Here is a 14,346-nt window from a genome sequence, read left to right as displayed (position 1 = left end):
GCTGGTCGCTGAAGACCTAGATAGGTTCGTGGCTCGATACCACCTTCCCGAGGCCTGCAATGTTACGCTCCCGGGGCCTGAGGAGAGGATGTCCCATCCTCCTCCAGGGAAGGTCGCCATCAATGAGGGCATTCTTCAGGCTGGGTTTCGCTTTCCCCCCTCGGACTTAGTTGTGCAGGTGCTTCGGGGTTTAAGAGTGGTGCCGACGCAGCTGGTGCCGAACTCATGGCGCGCCCTGACGGCCTTCCAGGTTCTCTGCCGCATGCACGAGGTTCCCGCCACCCTGAATGTCTTTTGGGAATGCTACGGCCTGAGCGGCCACCCCCAGGACAAAGGGTGGTGGTGCTTTGCGGCGCGGCGAGGGTGTGGCCTCGTCAAGGAGGCTCCTTCCTCCATTCACGGCTGGAAGGAGCGTTTCTTTTTCATTGACGCAGATCCCTCTTGGGGAATCAGGGCTACCTGGGAGACGCCGATGAAGTCCCCGATTGGCCTATCGAGGTTGTCGAGGGAGGAATCCGATGGCGTCGCCGTTTTGAAGGGGTTGGTTGCCGAGGGCCGGCTCCCCCCGGTGGCTTGCCTTATTTTCGAGGATACCTTGGTGAACGTTGGTCTGAGCTCGGTCCCCACTGACCGTGAGCCCGCCACCATTCCTTTTTTAGCTCTTTTCTCCTCTTTCGTCTCGTTCTTTCCTTCAGTTTCTCAACCTCCGACCACCTCGTCCTTTTTGCAGAGATCGACGACGTCATGCAGTCGGACAAGGCAACGGCTGTTGGTAGGACGTCCCTACTGGAAGCAGTCCGGAGGAAGAAACGAGCTCCTCCGAGCGGGGCCCCACCGGCGAAGAAGTCCCGCCGGCAGGCGACTCCGACTCCGACAGACGGGTCCGGACCCACCGATCAGGGGGACGCCGCGGGCGCGGACCGGGAGTTGACGCTGTATCAGCCCTCCGATGCCGAGACTACCGTTTCTCCGGAGGCATCACCCGGGCGTGCCCGAGATGGACGGGTCGGACGTGATCGGTCCCCAGCCCAGCCTTCAACTCGGTCGGCTCCGGATGATACGAGGAGGGACGCGCCGAGGCTCCGGCCGAGCGGGACCCTGTCAATTCCGGGGCGGTCCCCGCCCCGAGCATGGTCAGCATGACTCTTCCCCATGCGATGGGTAAGGGTAAGGCTGCAGAACCACCGTCCGACTCCGGGGAGAAGTCGGGGTCGGCCTTCACTTTCGCCGGCGCCCGAAGCCTCATCGAGACGGTACTGCTGGAGAAGGACCGCAGGCAGGTCCGGGAGATGAGGGTCCCTGACGTTGGGGCTGCCAGCTGCGTCTGTCTCATGTCGGTGAGTGTTCTTTCGGTCGCTTTCATCATTTATAGGCTCTGTTGATCCCTGCCTGACGCCCCCGTTTTTTCTATCTCTTAGCTCGCCCAGTACATGATCCGCCTGGAGGAGTGCTACGAGGAACAGGCGAGGCTTCTGGCGAGGGCCGAGAGCCAACTGAAGGCAGTAGAGGAGGGAGGTCAGGCTGCGGCGGGGAGGACGACCAGGGACCTCGAGATGAGGCTCCGGGTGGCCGAAGAGCGGGCACTCGGCTTCGCCATCCTCGAGAAGCAACTGTTGGAGGCTCAGGAGCAACTCAAGGTTGCCTCGGGTCTCGAGGGCGAGATCAAGAAGGCGGAGGAGCGGGCCGAGAAGCAGTCCCGGAAGGCTGCCGACTACCGGGAGAGGTGGGAGAAGGCCCAGCGGTCTGCCGACAGCGCCCGCAACCGAACCCGGTCTCTTGAAGCCAAGCTGGGCGAATTGGAGTCGGCCTTGGAGAAGTTCCGCGCGAGCGACCAGGAGCTTCATTCGCGCCTGGAGGAGGCTGAGGCTGCTCGCATTGCTGCCGAGGCGAAGCACAAGGAGGCTCAGGCTGATCTGCTGAGGGTCTCCTCCGAGGCGGATGACCGGATTGTGGCGAAGGTCTTGGAGGCGAAGGCTCAGATTATGGAGCGGGCAGAGGCGGCGCTGGCCGAGAAAGGTGCGGAGATCGGGCGTCAGGCGGTACAGGCTTATCGTCAGTCCGCCGAGTTCACCCGTGATATGTCGGAGGCGGTACAGGCCTATCGTCAGTCCGACGAGTTCGTCCGTGACATGTCGGACGCGGGGTCCGACTCCTTTGTCTTAGGCTTCGAGGAAGGCCTGGCAAGGGTGTCGGCTAAGTACCCCGAAATTGACCTGAGTGGGATCTCCCTTCTCGACTCCCCTCCGGCGCCATTGCCTGCTGCTTCTCCAACCGTCTCCCTACCCCCTGCGGACGCGCCCGACGTTCTCGACCCGGGGGTTCCTCCAAGCTGACCTTCTGTATTTTTGTTCTTTTCTTTGTGTGTTGGCGTTTTGCCAAGTTGTATGGGTCTCGGCCCTGAAACAATGAAAGTTAATGCAAATAGAGTTTCTTCATTTCACTTTCGTCCTTCTTCTTTTTAACTCTTGATAGCGTCTCGTTGACTCCCGACTCTTGAAATTCTTCTGGCGCTAGGCCAGGTATCCGAGGGTTAGTCCTCAGGAAATTCTTCCGGCGCTAAGCCAGGCATCCGAGGGTTAGGCCTCAGGAAATTCTTCCGGCGCTAAGCCAGGCATCCGAGGGTTAGGCCTCAGGAAATTCTTCCGGCGCTAAGCCAGGCATCCGAGGGTTAGGCCTCAGGAAATTCTTCCGGCGCTAAGCCAGGCATCCGAGGGTTAGGCCTCAGGAAATTCTTCCGGCGCTAAACCAGGCATCCGAGGGTTAGGCCTCAGGAAATTCTTCCGGCGCTAAGCCAGGCATCCGAGGGTTAGGCCTCAGGAAATTCTTCCGGCGCTAAACCAGGCATCCGAGGGTTAGGCCTCAGGAAATTCTTCCGGCGCTAAACCAGGCATCCGAGGGTTAGGCCTCAGGAAATTCTTCCGGCGCTAAGCCAGGCATCCGAGGGTTAGGCCTCAGGAAATTCCGCTCGTTAGTCGGCCAAGGCTGGCGCAAGCCGAGGCGACCGGTCGGGGCTTTAGGCTAGTCTGCTCCCGGGATGATCATCGGGTTAGCCTGGCATCCGAGGGCCGTGCCTCAGGAGATTCCGCTCGTTGGTCGGCCAAGGCTGGCGCAAGCCGAGGCGACCGGTCGGGGCTTCAGGCTAGTCTGCTCCCGGGATGATCATCGGGTTAGCCTGGCATCCGAGGGCCGTGCCTCAGGAGATTCCGCTCGTTGGTCGGCCAAGGCTGGCGCAAGCCGAGGCGACCGGTCGGGGCTTCAGGCTAGTCTGCTCCCGGGATGATCATCGGGTTAGCCTGGCATCCGAGGGCCGTGCCTCAGGAGATTCCGCTCGTTGGTCGGCCAAGGCTGGCGCAAGCCGAGGCGACCGGTCGGGGCTTCAGGCTAGTCTGCTCCCGGGATGATCATCGGGTTAGCCTGGCATCCGAGGGCCGTGCCTCAGGAGATTCCGCTCGTTGGTCGGCCAAGGCTGGCGCAAGCCGAGGCGACCGGTCGGGGCTTCAGGCTAGTCTGCTCCCGGGATGATCATCGGGTTAGCCTGGCATCCGAGGGCCGAGCCTCGGGAAATTCCGCTCGTTGGTCGGCCAAGGCTGGCGCAAGCCGAGGCGACCGGTCGGGGCTTCAGGCTAGTCTGCTCCCGGGATGATCATCGGGTTAGCCTGGCATCCGAGGGCCGTGCCTCAGGAGATTCCGCTCGTTGGTCGGCCAAGGCTGGCGCAAGCCGAGGCGACCGGTCGGGACTTCAGGCTAGTCTGCTCCCGGGATGATCATCGGGTTAGCCTGGCATCCGAGGGCCGTGCCTCAGGAGATTCCGTTCGTTGGTCGGCCAAGGCTGGCGCAAGCCGAGGCGACCGGTCGGGGCTTCAGGCTAGTCTGCTCCCGGGATGATCATCGGGTTAGCCTGGCATCCGAGGGCCGAGCCTCGGAAAATTCCGCTCGTTGGTCGGCCAAGGCTGGCGCAAGCCGAGGCGACCGGTCGGGGCTTCAGGCTAGTCTGCTCCCGGGATGATCATCGGGTTAGCCTGGCATCCAAGGGCCGAGCCTCGGGAAATTCCGCTCGTTGGTCGGCCAAGGCTGGCGCAAGCCGAGGCGACCGGTCGGGGCTTCAGGCTAGTCTGCTCCCGGGATGATCATCGGGTTAGCCTGGCATCCGAGGGCCGAGCCTCGGAAAATTCCGCTCGCTGGTCGTGCGCCTGTCGCTTGCCGCCCGACGGGATTTCTCCGTGGCCAGCTGCGATCGTGTTTCTCCTCCTCTCCAAGCGTCGCCTGGGGAACACCAGATGGGCATTAAATGCTAATTAAGGGGTTACCTGGGAAATCGGATCGCCAGTTGCTGCTTGCGAGGAGTGTCAGTTAAGCGGCCGCGATACGCGCGTTCTTCGAAGCGGATGCGGCCTGGGGCGCGAGCGGAGATACGTGGACCTAGGGGTACAGGCCACCCGGAGTGTCCTGCACAAAGAATGCGATTAAGGAGAATGACGCTTAAGAAATCGCGGGAAGATACGCCTCGAGAGCCGGATCGGCTCCGGATTCAATGCGCCCGCATTTATTGGAGCCACCCGCATCGGAACGACCGGGGGGCCGCAGTTTGGCTATAAATATAGGTGCAGGTGCGATGAAGCCTGCCAAGCCGGAGCTGTTCAGGTTGCCATGGATCGTGGGCCTCCTCTCCGGCGCATGGTTGAGAGACCCCTACCGAAGGAACGGGAGACGCGCCCTTCGCGACTTCCGCCAACTAGCCGTTTCATCTGGGATCAACAAGGAGGTTCTCCCCGGCGGAACTCCGCTCTAGGCGTTTCATCCGGGATCACGTCTCCCCTCCTTGAAGTTCGGCCTCCCGATTGAGCTCCGCACCTGGCGCTTGATCCGGGACCGCGCCTCCATATGCTCTTCTCCCATGTATTCCTTCTCTCCCCTAACACTGGGGAGGACCGGAATATCCCTTGGAGGTGGCGTTCCCCTGGAGGCAGCGGGAGCTTCGTCTGCGGCGGCTCCTCGTCTTTTTCGTGAGGCGTGGATGGCGCCTCTGGGTAGGAGCAGTGTGGACTTCTCCTTCGTCCAGTTCTTCTTCATCCGCGCCGGCTCTTCGTCTTCTTCGTGAGACGCCGATGGCGCCTCCGGTTGGAAGCACCCACTCCCGGCGGGATTGCAGCCGCTTCGGATGGAGGCTTCGGGATCCCAGATCTTCAGCTCCTCGGAGTCTCCACCTCTTCTTTACTTTCTTTACGCCCTAATTCTCCTCTGGGAATTCCTTGTAATCACACGAGCACGCCATTGTAACCAGAAATTATTGAAATGAAAAGTGTTATATATTTTTGAATTGTCTTTCTGGCATTGTCGTTCTACTGGTAATACATCCGCAGGTTAGCGGAATTCCAGCTCCTTGGAATTTCTCGACCATCTAGGGCCTCCAACTGGTAGGAGCCAGGTCGGTTTACCCAGCGAACCCTATACGGGCCTTCCCAATTTGGCGCTAGCTTCCCACCTTCCGCAGGTTGAGATGCTTTAGCTCGCCTTAGCACCAGATCTTCGATTCTGAAAAGCTTCGGTCGGACCTTGGAGTTGTAATATCGGGCCACCCTCCGCTGATACATCGCCATCCGAACCTGCGCCATTTTCCTTGCTTCTTCCAAGAGATCCAGGTTCCCTCGGAGTTGCTCCGAATTGGCCTCGGGTCGGTGCGCGGCCACCCGAGGTGAGGGGAGTCCGAGCTCCACGGGGACAACGGCTTCCGTGCCATAGGTTAGGGTGAAAGGCGTCTCCCCGGTAGGGGTCCGATGCGTGGTCCGATACGCCCAAAGGACGTTCTCGAGTTCTTCGACCCAAGCTTGCCCCGTCCGACCGATTCGCGCTTTGATTCCTTGGAGGATTGTCCGATTTGTGACCTCGGCCTCGCCGTTGATTTGGGGATGCGACACAGATGTGAACCGATGCTCGATCCCAAACTCCTCGCAGAAGTCACGGAAATGCTTGTTGTCGAACTGTCGACCATTATCCGAGATGAGGACCCGAGGTACCCCAAATCGGACAATGATGTTCTTCTTCACGAACTTCCGGACTTGCGCCTCCGTGATAGTGGCCAGCGGCTCTGCCTCCACCCACTTGGTGAAGTAGTCGATTGCAACAATCAAAAATTTCCGCTGAGCTGAAGCGACGGGGAATGGTCCGAGGATATCCATTCCCCACTGGGCGAAGGGCCAGGGTGCAGTGATTGGCGCCAAGGGGACAGAAGGGACTCTCTGGACGTTGGCGTGGCGCTGGCAGGCGTCGCATTTCCGTACATGATCCTTTGAGTCCTCCAACAAGATAGGCCAATAATAGCCTTGCCTCATGATCTTGTGCGCCAAGGACCTAGCCCCCAAGTGCGATCCGCAAACACCTTCGTGGACTTCGCCGAGGACGTAGGTCGCTTCCGAGGGGCGGAGGCACTTTAAGAGGGGGGCGGTGAACGAGGTCCGATACAGCCTCCCTTCATAGAGTACGTAGTGGGCGGACTTCATAACAAGTCGCCGAGCTTGATCTTCGTCTTCAGGGAGGATCCCTTCGGCGAGGTAGGCGACAAGCGGGTCCATCCAAGACGGCTCCGGATCAATCGCCATCACCGCTCCAGCCTCGCCGATGCTCGGGGCCTCCAGGGTCTCCAGGTAGATCGCCCTCGACAAGTTGTGCGTGTCTGCGCTCACTAAGCGGGACAACCTGTCGGCCCTGGCATTTTCACTTCTTGGGACCTGCTGGATGTCGACACTGCCGAGGTCGGGAATGAGTGCTTGCACCTTCCGGACGTAATTCTGCATGGTCGGGTTCCGGGCTTTGAACTCCCCACGGACCTGCCCGACCACCAGCTGGGAGTCGGTGAAGACCTTCAGGCGCCGGATGCCGAGCTCCTTGGTGAGTTTGAGTCCCGTGACTAGGGCCTCGTACTCCGCCTCGTTGTTGGTCACTGGAAATTCAAACCTCAAGGCATACTCGGCTATCACTCCATCTGGACTGGTAAGGACCAGCCCGGCCCCTCCACCTTCGGGGTTCGACGACCCATCGATGTGAAGCGTCCAAATCGGAAGGTCGAGGCTGGGTGTTTCCGGCGACCTAGGTTCCGCCTCCTGCACCGTGCACTCAGCGAGGAAATCCGCGAGCGCCTGGGCCTTGATGGCGGGTCGGGGCTGGTAGCGGATGTCGAACTCACCAAGTTCTATTGCCCACTTCACCAGCCGTCCCGCATTCTCTGGATTGCTGAGGATCTGCCGCAGCGGTTGATCGGTTAAGAGGGTGACAGAATGGGCCTGGAAAAAGGGGCGAAGCCTCCTGGTCGCGGTCAGCAGCGCGAAGGCGATCTTTTCAGCCTTCGTATACCGCGTCTCGGCATCCCGTAGGACCCGGCTGATGTAGTACACAGGCTTCTGGAGCTTTGCCTCTTCCCGAACCAGTACCGCACTGACTGCAGTTGGGGAGACCGCCAGATAGAGGTAGAGCATCTCCCCTTCTTGCGGCTTGGACAGCAGGGGAGGAGACGCCAAGTATTCCTTGAGCTGGTCGAATGCTGCTTGACATTCGGCCGTCCAGAGGAAGTCTTTCGGGCGTTTCAACACCTTGAAGAAAGGTTGGCAGCGTTCGGCCGATTTTGCCACAAATCGTCCGAGCGCGGCGACCCTCCCAGCGAGCTCCTGAACCTCCTTCACTTTGGTCGGAGGGGACATATCTTGGATGGCCTTGATTTTGTCCGGGTTGGCTTCGATCTCCCGCTGGTTGACAATGAAACTGAGGAACCTCCCGGCCGAAGCGCCAAAGGCGCACTTCGCTGGGTTCAGCTTCATGTGAAACTTCCGCAAGGTGGCGAAAGTCTCCTCCAGATCCGCGATGTGCTGGTCTGCATGGCGGCTCTTCACCAGCATATCGTCCACGTACACCTCCATGTTCCGGCCGATTTGCTCTTTTAAGACTTTGTTGACGAGGCGCTGGTAAGTGGCGCCAGCATTCTTCAGACCGAAGGGCATTACCTTGTAACAGTACAGCCCCCGGTCTGTTATAAAGGCAGTTTTCTCCTCGTCCTGTGGAGCCATCATTATCTGGTTGTAGCCGGAGAAGGCGTCCATGAAAGACAGCAGCTGATATCCGGAAGTCGCGTCGACCAGTTGGTCTATCCACGGAAGCGGAAAGCTATCCTTGGGGCATGCCTTGTTCAGGTCGGTGTAGTCGACGCACATCCTCCACTTTCCGCTCGCCTTCCGGACAAGTACGACATTTGCCAGCCATTCGGGGTAGCTGACCTCCCTTATGAATCCTGCCTCCAAGAGTTTGTCTACCTCCTGGTCGACCACTCGGATCCGATCCGGAGCACAGTGTCTCTTCTTCTGTTTTACCGGTCGGTGGGTCGGGTCGACGTTGAGGGCGTGAGAAATGACCTCCGGATCGATCCCAGGTACATCGGCCGCCGACCAGGCAAAAACATCGACATTGGCTCGGAGGAATTCCACCAACCGGGCCCGAGCTCCCAGGTCGAGATTGGCGCCGACCCGGATCGTCCTGTCCGGGCGACCTTCCTCGAGGGGAACTTCGATCACACCCTCGGCCGGCTCCCCGTGCCGCAAGGCCACCTCGTCTCTGGCGTCGAGGGACTCGACGCTTAAGGCTTCTACGGGCTTCTTCCCTTTGAGAGTTGCTAGGAAACATTGCCTTGCGGTCGGTTGGTCACCTCGGACCTCTCCAATCCCGGCCGCCGTGGGGAACCGCATGAGCAGGTGGTACGTAGAGACCACCGCGCGAAGGGCGTTCAGTCCGGGTCGTCCGAGGATAGCGTTGTAGGCCGAGGGAACACGGACGACCAAGAACCCGAGCCGCACCGTGGCTTCTGCGGGTGCAACGCCCGCAGTCACAGGCAGCTCAACGACACCTTCGGCCGAGATAGCGTCACCAGTGAATCCTATGAGGGGGGTGGATGTTTTGTGCAACAATTGTCTGGACAAGCTCATCTTTTGGAAGGCCTCATAAAACAAAATATCAGCTGAGCTTCCACTATCCACAAGAACACGCCTTACATCATAGTTTGCCATAGTGAGGGAGATCACCATGGTGTCATCGTGGGGGGTCTGAACCCCCTTTACATCTTCATCACAAAAAGTGATTACATTACCGACCCTCTGCCTCTTTGCGACGGCTGGCCCTGACGCTTCAGTCGAGCCCCCTGCGTTCCTCTCGGGCCGGGGGCAGCCCCCAGTGATAGTGTGGATCACGCCCGCGATGGGTCGATTCTGCTCCCGAGGCTCCTGAGGGGCCGGATCGACCGGACGCGGGTCTGCGGGGGGACGTCGGTCGTTCACATATCGACCGAGACGCCCTCGGCGGATGAGAGCCTCGATCTCGTCCCGAAGCTGGAAGCAGTCTTCGGTGTCGTGGCCGTGGTCCCGGTGGTACTCACAGTACGCCCGAGAGGGCCTCCTCCCAGGAATCTTCTTCATCTGTCTCGGGACCGGGAGGTCCTCCCGCCCCTTGATTTCCATGAGGATCTGGGCCCGGGGAGTCAGGAGAGGAGTGTACCGGTTGAAACGTCGGGGCGGAGAACGAGGGCGTAGGGCGCCGTGGTTCCTCGCCGGCGACAGGCTTCTGCGCCGACGTTGAGGCGTCGGGCTCCTCCTCTGGCGTGCCTCTTTTCGCCTTTTCTTCCCGAGCTTTGGAGGTATCTCGGCGGCCTCCTTGCTCCGGTGGGCGGCCGCCTCCTCGGCGTCCGCATACTGGTTCGCCCGGGACAACAGCTCCGGGAAGCTCCGCGGCAGGCGTTTGTCCAGGGAGAAGGTGAGTCTGCCCTTTCGGAAGCCACGCTTCAGGGCTGAAAGAGCCACTTCCTGGCTCAGGTTCCGGACTTCCAGCGTAGCCTTGTTGAAGCGGGTAAGATAATCCCGCAAACTTTCTCCCTCGTTTTGCCGGACATCAAAGAGGGAGTCGGAGACCAGTCGCCGCCGGCTACTGACGGCGAAATGGGTGATGAAGAGGCGAGTAAACTGGTCGAAGGACTGGATTGAGTTAGCCTCCAAGCCGGCGAACCACGCCCTTGCCGGGCCACGGAGGGTCGCCGGGAAGGCCTTGCAGAGGAGAGGATCTGATGCTCCGTGGAGGAGCATAAGGGTCCTGAAACTCTCGATGTGATCCCGCGGGTCCGCCGCCCCGTCATAGGGCTCGATCGCCGGCATTTTAAACCCCGGCGGATTCGGGGTCCGCAGGATCCTCGAGGCAAGCGCCGGCTGGGAGGAGATCTCCAAGTCGGCGAAGGGATCTTTGGAGTGGCCCTTCAGGACCTGGAGTTGTCGGTGGAGATCGTCCACTCGCCGGTCCAGGGAGCGCGACCGATGGGTGGGAGACAAGGTGCACCGAGAGGGGGACCGACTGGAGCGCGGGTTCCTTGAGGACTGGGGGGTCTGGGAACGCGCCCGGGCCCGCCTCTCGTACCCCGCGCAGCTCCGATGGGAAGGTCCCGGCAGAATGGACCGTGCTCGAGAATCTTCCTCGCGCCGGCGCTCCTCCCCATGGGAGAGGAAGGAGCGCGGGTTGAGGAGGACAGGTGAGCGCTCAGGGAGCAGCGGCTCCTGGGCCCGCTGCGGCGCCCGAGACATCACGCCCTGCAGGTTCTGCACTACCTCTGCGAGGGTGCGAACCTGCTGGGCTAACTGGTCGAACTGAGCGGCTTCGACCATCTGAATGGGGGGTGGAACGGTGGAGTGTTGCTGAGAATGTGTGGGAGACGCAGCGGCCTCCCGGCCGGAGGCGCGAGAGGCCCCGCGACCGGAGGCATTGGAAGCTCCACGACCACCTCGCCGTGCCATTACGATCGCTCTGAGATTCGGGCCCTCCTTCTAGCGCCAACTGTTGCTGGTGGTCCAAACCGAGAACGATTGGCACAGCGGTGTGAACGGGGTTCCGTTTGGGTTGCCTTGGTTGGTGTTGATTGCGCTCCACTTTCCACCGGGAAACCTGCAAGCAAGCCTCGCACCACCACTGGGGTAGTGGGGGCCCTCCGACGATCAAGTCAGAGGAGATTGGAGGAGAAGGAGAGATAATAGTAGCAAGTAAGAGAATGCTCTGGAAGTTCTTGCTTACCCTCCCCCTTCTCCCCCCAGCCGCATATATACCAGGCTGGGGGGTCCTTTTGGGGGTTGGTCATTGTGTAGCACGATGGAGCTGCCACTGACATGGCCGTTACAGGGCGTCGTGGGGCAGCGCTGGGTACGGCCATGACAGGGCGTAGTGGAGCTCCGCTTTGTACGGCTGTTACAGGGGATCGTGGAGCAGCGCCGGATACGACCGTTGCTGGGTGTAGTGGAGCAGAGGGCCGCGGCGTGCCTCTGGGGAATAGCCTGTCGTTGTCGAGAGATGACCGACTCGGGGTCGGGCTGCGGAGACGAAGATGTCCGACTCGGGGTCGGATTGCTGGATCAAGGGGCAGCCGACTCGGGGTCGGGCTGCGGAGACGAAGATGTCCGACTCGGGGTCGGATTGCTCGATCAAGGGGCAGCCGACTCGGGGTCGGGCTGCGGAGCCGAAGATGCCCGACTCAGGGTCGGATTGCTGGATCAAGGGGCTGCCGTAGTCTTCCTGGGCGCGCGTGCCGGTCACGTGGGGCATGGTGGCTAAGTTCCCCCGTAACAAGTAGTATTACTAATTTTAGTAGTATTATTATTTTTAGTATTATTGCTATTATTAATGCAATTACTATTAATAGTAGTATGACTATTATTATCATTATTACTATTTTAGTATTATTGCTATTTTTAGTATTATTACTATGATTAACATTATTACTATTTTAGTATTATTGCTATTTTTAGTATTATTACTATTATGAGCATTATTACTATTTTACTATTATTCCTATGATTCATATTATTACTAGTATTAGTATTATTACTATTTTTAGTATTATTGCTATTATTAATGCAATTACTATTATTAGTAGTGTTGCGGGATTTTCACCCCGGCAACAGCCTTAGTCCCAACCGAGCCGAGCAGAAAGAGACCGCGTCCCCCACGAGGTATTGTCCGCTTTGGGCGCTCCGGTCCGCGCGTCCAGCGCTGACGGAGGGAGACGTTTCCGGCCCGCGCGTCCAGCGCTGACGGGGGGATTGCCCTCACGGTTTTGTCCCACAAAAGGGCCCTCGTGAGGAAAGGATTTCCACCCCCCATTTAAGGCACAGAACCTTTCCGCTACTAGCCGATGTGGGACTAAATTTGGGTGCACCCCCCCACAACATAGCCCCCCTAGCGGGAAGGTTCCTGTGGCGCCTCCCAGTCCTAGGGGGTAGTCTGCGGCAAGGGGCGCGTCCCTTCCTCTAGCGCCAATCTGTTGCGGGATTTTCACCCCGGCAACAGCCTTAGTCCCAACCGAGCCGAGCAGAAAGAGACCGCGTCCCCCACGAGGTATTGTCCGCTTTGGGCGCTCCGGTCCGCGCGTCCAGCGCTGACGGAGGGAGACGTTTCCGGCCCGCGCGTCCAGCGCTGACGGGGGGATTGCCCTCACGGTTTTGTCCCACAAAAGGGCCCTCGTGAGGAAAGGATTTCCACCCCCCATTTAAGGCACAGAACCTTTCCGCTACTAGCCGATGTGGGACTAAATTCGGGTGCACCCCCCCACAACAGATATAATATAATAATATCATAATATAATAAACAATCTAATATAATATAACATATTAAAATCTAATCTAATAATAGATTATATTATATTATTATTAAATATTATTATATATTTAATTATAATATAATGTTATTATATTATAATCATATAATAGAATATAATATAATCTAATATATTATCTTTATATTACTAATCAAATATTATAATATTATTATATTGATAATATCTTATATTATCATAATATATATACTTTTATTATAAATATAATGTAAAATTATGATTGTAATGATAAGTTATACTATGCTTATAATAAAATATAAGAATATGTTATATTATAACATGTATTTCTACAATATTATAATACATTATACTATTATAATATTATAATATAATATAGTGCAATATAATATATATTTTTAATTTATATTATATTATATTATATTTATAGTATAATAATATATTATGATATGATATGATATAAGGTATAATCATGAGTTTTGTTGATGGACATTTTGGTATTAAATAAAAGCATTAAGAAATGGGAATGGTAAAAGGGCACATTTAATTGAGTGCAGAAATGGAGCATACAATTTCTATTTCATTAATCAATGAAATGAATGCCGGGTCAATTATTGTTTTTGCTTGAAAAATCTAAATATATTCGCGATAATGTAAATGTTAAAATATAATAAAAGATTAATAGTAAAATGATAGAAAAGATGAACTAGGAATCGAATTACTAAAGAATAAATGATATGCATGCACCACTCAAGACTCAAGACAATCAAGTGCTTCTGCTAGGAAGCCAAGAAACATGCTTAATTGGATCATTGCTGCTTCCATTAGTCAAATCAATCAACTTGGGGAGAAAAAAAAGCTTACTAGACTTGTAGTAGTTTGCCTGGAAGCTATAACAACTCGAAGGTATGCTAGCTTTTATAGTTGGTCTTCATAGGCAACGAGTGAGCTCATAGTAATGAGAAATGTAATGGATATTGCCTTCCTCTAGCTCTATCTTAAACACAATTATTTAAGTAGAAATGCATGAAGCATCATGAATTTCTTCAAATAAAAATCGCAATTGCAATGTTGTTAGAAACTTAGAAATCAAGGTACACAATCTAAATAAATGAGGAACAACAAATGGTGAACTATAAATCTAATTTTCAGTCAAGTGAATCAATGAACTAGATAAGTGTCATTACAACTTTAGATATTGATATTAGATCAGATTTGAATCATGCCGTGCTTAAATCTTTTCCACCTAAAACCGCACCTCCACAAATCTCCACAAGGATGGTAGAGCACCCCAATGTACGAGTAATCACGATGATGTTTGTTGATGGAAAGAAGGGCAAGGAGGGTGTGATACAAACGGGTGATGATGGAGGCGGATGCACAAGAAAGTGGCACCATTAGTGGCAAGCCAATTCGCCATCAGGGTGAGGATGATGGAGGAGCGGAGAGTCGGAGAGGGGAGGAGCTAGATGGGAATCGAGATAGGATGGAGATTCATTTGGAGCATCCTAAATGCTAGGATATTTAGTTCTAAAATAGTTACAAGTTATCACAGGATGGTTGCAAAAAGACCACATTACAATAATAATTTTAAATATTTAATTAATATTTTTAGAATGCAAGGGGTTGTATGTAAAATATGGGCAAATTTAGGGTGTTCTATGAGATGAGAATCAGACTGACTCGGTTCCCTTCACATAATCACACGTGCC

This window comes from Phoenix dactylifera, chromosome 10 (genome assembly GCF_051530095.1).
Source record: "Phoenix dactylifera cultivar Ajwa chromosome 10, Ajwa_hap1_PhDact_Kaust_v1.1, whole genome shotgun sequence".
Taxonomy (NCBI): domain Eukaryota; kingdom Viridiplantae; phylum Streptophyta; class Magnoliopsida; order Arecales; family Arecaceae; genus Phoenix; species Phoenix dactylifera.
This window is presented reverse-complemented; position numbering follows the sequence as displayed.